Source organism: Triticum aestivum, chromosome 1B, assembly GCF_018294505.1.
Source record: "Triticum aestivum cultivar Chinese Spring chromosome 1B, IWGSC CS RefSeq v2.1, whole genome shotgun sequence".
NCBI classification, from domain to species: domain Eukaryota; kingdom Viridiplantae; phylum Streptophyta; class Magnoliopsida; order Poales; family Poaceae; genus Triticum; species Triticum aestivum.
The window spans coordinates 63,338,403-63,344,455 of NC_057795.1; positions in this window are offsets into that span (position 1 = coordinate 63,338,403).

Genomic DNA, 6,053 nt, shown 5'->3' on the forward strand with positions numbered 1-6,053 from the left:
TTTGCATTTTGTTCCCAGCTTGCACCGCCAATGTGCCATTCTACCACGGGTCTCTTCCATCTCCGGTGATAAGGAAATTCATCCATTACGTTGTCTTCAACAAGGTAATCCACATCATCTAAGTCCGAGTATGCCATTCTACCGACCCCCGCCAATCGATTGCTGTGATTTGCCTTAGGCTGGAATACAGGTTTTCAATGACCTCTGAATCAAAGGTAATTCTTTTTGCCATTTAAGGAAATAATCTACGAATCACCCTCCTCCAGGATGTTTCGTCGTGGTATCATAGCAACTCAACTCCTCGCTACGTTGACAACCGATTACCACCTTCTTAAGTGTGGAATTGTTGTCCACCTAGTGAACCTTCGTCATCCGTTTCTTTCCACCCCTCTTGATGTGTATCTCGTGTCTCAACCCGAGAGATGGTCCTATGTCTCATTCCGTGAGTTGTTCGATCTTCAAGAAGATCGACCCTTCTAGAGTCTCCTTCTTCCCTCCATGTCATGTTGGCAGGATTTCTCAGAACAAGACATCAAGACAATGATGGTGAATGAATCAACGTTCAACTGAAGTGCACCCTGGATCGTGAAGATTGTACTAGTTTGCGTTTCCCCTTCATCCTACCCTACGCTTGAATCTCGAGACGAGATTCTTGTTTAGTGGGGGTGAGTTGTCACATCCCTAGCTTCTGGCATTGCTCTAGGCTAGCTTCATGTGTGCATCATGTCTATATTTTTGAAACTTGAATTGAGGAATATTGGAAGCCTCAAAACCCTAAATAAAAGAGGGGCAAAAACCCTAGAAATCTCATTCATTGCTCCAAAAGGCTCTTCTTAAATGTTTGATAATTTTTGGTAAGGGTTCTGGTCCCAACCAAAATATTGAACATTTTTAAGGATTTATTTTTGGGACTTTGAATTTAAATCATTAGCTATTTGAATTTGAATTATATTCATATAATTAGAATATAATTTCAAATACCCCTGAAATATTTTATGAGCTTTTGGAAAAGTCCATCTAGCCAAATAAAATTATTCAGAGGAGTTTTTGGCATTGTTTGAATTTGTTTAAAATTCAAAACAGTGGCAAAACGAAATTAAATAAAACAAAACAGAAAAAAAATATAAAAAAAATAGAAGCCTACCTGGGCCACTTACCTGTAGCCGGCCCAGCTGGCCAGCTCCTCCCGCTGGCCCAGCCCACCGCCGCCTCCCTTCCCTGTCGCCTTCCTCCTCGCGCCAGTAGGCAGAGGAGGGACACGGCGTGCGCGCCCGAGCTCGCCACGCCACCTCCCTGCCTGCCTGCGTCCCTCGCCACCGCGACGCCTCGGGCCTTCTCTTCGGCGCCGCCTCGAACCCCTGGACCCCCTCACTCATCCCCTTCGTCTCTCCCTCGCCTCTCCCTCTCGCACACCCGAACGCCATCGTCGCCGCCGTTCGTCACCGCCGCAGCCACAACCACTCCCTCGCTCCCTCTTCGTATCCCAGAGCTCCGCCGGTCCTCCCTCGTCCTCCTCGTCGTCTCATGCGACCAGAAGAGCCCCGGAACGCCGCCCCCGACGTTTTCCCCCTCGCCGGCCGCCGAGGATCTTCTCCGCCGATTCGGCCACTCCGGCGCGCCCCCGAGCTCGCTGACCCTCCCTGCACGATCCCCGTGAGTCCCTGCTTCGTTTCCCCCTAACCCCAAGTCCGATTTCGAGCTCTAGCCGCCCCCTCTACCGGAGCCGAGACGCTCCGCCGCACGGACTCATCGCCGGCGAAGCCCCGGTGACCAAATGGCCCCGCGCGTGCGTCCGTTGCACTCGCAACGACCCGTGGAGCAACGCTAGCGTGGCAGCTAGCTTGTTTGCAAGCCGCAGCGCTAACCCCGCACCCACCCGAGCTCCGGCCGCCGCCTCGGGCTCCATTCCGGCGAACCCCGGCCACCCCCGCACCTCCCGTTGGCCCCCCTAGATGCGCACGGGCACGGGCTACCTTCTGGTGCCCTTCGCGCGTCCAGCCGCCGCCCGTAGCGCAACCCCGGTGAACTTCCGCCGCGTTTCGGGTCGCCGCCGGCCGAACTCCGGTGGCCAGTGACGTGGCGCTGTCATTAGCCACTAATGACGCACTAATCAACCCCCTAGGCCACTGACAGCGGGCCCCACCCCTGGTCAAACCCAGTCAGCGCTGGGTTTGACCGGGATTAGCTCCTGTGTCACTGACATGTGGCCCCCACACGTCAGGTTTGACCTGGGGCGCCCAGTTGACCCTGCTGACGTCACTGTGACGCAGTGCTGACGCAGTAAATTCATTTCTGGATTTATTATAATTCAGAAAATTCCAGAAAATGCCTAAAACTTCAATAATTCATAGAAAATTAACCGTAACTCCAAATTAAATAATTTATATATGAAAAGTTATCAGAAAAATTCAAGGAATCCATCTGTACCATTTTTATGCATGTTAGAACAACTTATCACTACTGTCTAGGGCAAATGAAGTGAATGACAATTAAATAACCACATATGGAGTTTGAATTTGAATCTTGGATTCAAACCAACTTCATTTAATCTGTTGCTAGTTGCATTAGCCCAAAACACATTCATTTTGCCATGTCATGATCATGCATCATATTGTGCATTGCATTGATTGTGTTCCCTTCTGTGTTGCCGGTATTTGTCCCCTCTCGATAGACGTGATACCGATGATGTGATCGTTGACACTGATGAAGACTCAATGTTATCTTCAGAAGTGCCAGGCAAGCAAAACCCCCTTGTTCATTCCGATAAAATCCCACTCTCTCGCTCCTGCTCTCCTTTACTGCATTAGGACAACAACGACATATTTGTTACTTGCTGCGGTAGCTGAACCCCTTTATCCTTTGCATGACCTGTCATGGCCACAGTAAATAGATGAAACCCACTAGCATGAGTAGGAGTTGTTTGAGCCCTGTTGTGCCTACTCATTCATGTTTGTTTGTCATGCCTGCTACTGCTTAGAGTTGAGTCAGGTCTGATTCATCGGGGATGAATCAGAGGCGTGTGAACATGTCCTACCGTATGTGAGCTAAGTGTGTGAACACGATTTGGTAAAGGTAGCGGTGAGAGGCCATGTAGGAGTACATGGTGGGTTGTCTCATTGAAGCCGTCCTCAGGAACTGAGTTCTGTGTTTGTGATCCATGATTCAGCTACTACCATACATTGGGCCCTGAAATATGACCCCGCTCGACTTCTTATTCACCCTAGTCCTCTGTCCAGGAGTTGCAAGTAGTTTCTGGTGTTTGTAGCTTACTGGAGGCCGTGGACAGTGCTGACCGTAGGGGTGGGCTGTGATGCGGTAGGTACGTGGCACGGTGTACCGGATGCCCGTTTGGTATCTCGGGAACCCTGTTCACATCGTTTGGGGCTGTGAGCGAAACTCCGGCCGGATCTCCTCATGGATGGAACCCGAATAGGCGATAAAACCTGGACTAGAGACTTGAGTGTTTAGGTAGGTCGTGGTCTACACCCACGTCGGCTTTCGCTTGAAGTCTGCCGAGCACATGTCGTGTGCAGACGCTAAGTGGTGGAAACATGTATGAAGAAGTACACCCCTGCAGGGTTAACATCATCTATTCGAATAGCCGTGTCCGCGGAAAAGGACTTCTGGGTTGCTTATATCAGTTCATAGACAAGTGAAAGTGGATACTCTAAAATACGCAAGATAAGCGTGAGTGCTATGGATGGCGTTCTCGTAGGGAGACGGGAGCGGATCCATAGTGGTGTATTGATATGGTGAATATGTGGACTCGTGTGCGCCACCTCAAAAGAGTCGCTTGCAGTCATAGTTCAGGATAGCCACCGAGTCAAAGCTGGCTTGCTGCAGTTAAACCCCACCATCCCCTTTGTTGATAATGATGCATATGTAGTTAGTTCTGATGTAAGTCTTGCTGGGTACATTTGTACTCACGTTTGCCTATTTTATGTTTTTGCAGAGAGACTTCGGTCTCGCTAGTAGTTCCGCATGGACTTCGACGTTTAGCTTGTTACCTCAGCTACGATCTTGTGCCTCGGCAGGATTTGGTAGATAGTCAGGCTTCTCAGCCTTTTTCATTTATAGATGTCTGTACTCAGACATGATAGCTTCCGCTTGTGCTTGATTTGTATGCTCTGAGTGTTGGGTCATGAGACCCTTGTTTGTAATATCTCGCTCCTCGGAGCCTATTGAATAGATTACTTGAGTCATAGAGTCATGTTGTGATGCCATGTTGTATTTGCACATATCGAGCATATTGTGTGTATGTTATTGAAATGCTTGGTATGTGTGGGATCTCACCATCTAGTTGTTTATCTTTAGTAGCCTCTCTTACGGGGAAATGTCTCCTAGTGTTTCCACCGAGCCATGGTAGCTTGCTACTGCTCCGGAACACTTAGGCTGGCCGGCATGTGTCCTTCTTCGTTCCTGTGTCTGTCCCTTCGGGGAAATGTCACGCGGTGAATACCGGAGTCCTGTTAGCCCGCTACAGCCCGGTTCACCGGAGTCCTGCTAGCCCAGTGCTACAGCCTGGATTCACTCGCTGATGACCGACACGTTCGATGCTGGGTCATGGATGCCTGTCCCTGTAAGTCTGTGCCGCTTTGGGTTTACGACTAGCCATGTCAGCCCGGGCTCCTTATCATATGGATGCTAGCGACACTGTCATATACGTGTGCCAAAAGGCGCAAACGGTCCTGGGCAAAGGTAAGGCGACACCCGTGGGAATACCGTGCGTGAGGCCGCAAAGTGATATGAGGTGTTACATGCTAGATCGATGTGGCATTGAGTCCGGGTCCTGACAAATACAGTACGTGGTCAAACTTTGACCAAAAATACGCAAAACAAAAAATACTTCCAAGACCAGCGCCGCTCTTCCGCTCTTCTCCACTTAAACCACCGCCACTCCTCTCCTGTTCCAATCTAAATCCAGCACCGCTCCTCTCCTCCTCTATTTCAAAATCACCGCCCCTCCTCTCCTATTCCTATCCAAAACCAGCATCGCTCCTCTCCCGTTCTAATCCAAAACCAGCGTTGCTCCTCTCCTCTTCCATTCAAAAACCACCGCCGGTGAGTGAAGGTGCTGTGGAGAAGTAGATCAATGGAGGAGTACAATCGATACGTGAGGATCATAGACAATGACCCTGTGAAGCTAGCTAGGATGTTGGAGATACGATCTTGGTTTGACAACAAAGGACCGATTAGCGGTGACAGCGACATCCATGTCCAAATATCTGACATAGAGCGAAAAGGTGGCGATACTCCCGGAGGGAGTCACGCGGGAGTACGTAGAGCTGCTGCTCTGGGCCATGGAGCAAACAGATTCAGCGAATCCAATTGTGAGGGAGCGGTGGTGGGAGTATCGATCCCAGATGGAGCATCCACCAGAGATTGAAGGATCGAGCATCTACAGGGTGCCGTTTGTGAGGGTGTCGTGCCAGAGCGAACCAGTGGAGTTGTAACGCCCCCGATTCGTTGCTCCAGGTGTATGCCAGTTATTCACCGTCGTTGCCATGTCATTTGCTTGCATGTTGCATTTTATCATGTCATCATGTGCATTGCATTGCATACGTGTTCGTCTCATGCATCCGAGCATTTTCCCCGTTGTCCGTTTTGCGATCCAGCACTCCTATGCCCTCCGGCGTTCCCCGTTTCGTTTCCTGTTGTGAGTGGGTGTTAAACTTTCTCGGAATGGACCGAGTCTTGCCAAGTGGCCTTGGTATAGCACCGGTAGACCGCGTGTCAAGTTTCGTGCCATTTGGAGTTCGTTTGGTACTCCAACGGTTAACCGGGTAACCGTAAAGCCCCTCTCTCTTTGCAGCCCAACACCCCTTCCAAAGTGGCCCAAAGCCCAGCAAACTCCCCTCCATGCTCTCGGTCATTCGATCACGATCGTGCGGGCAAAAACCGCTCCTCATTTGGACTCTCCTACTCCCTCTACCTATAAATATGTGTCCCTCCCCGTCCAAATCGCAGATGAAACCCTAGCCCTCTCCCTCTCAGCCGCCGGACATGTCCGCGTCGCGCCGGACATGTCCACCGCCGCTGCCACGTCGCTCTGA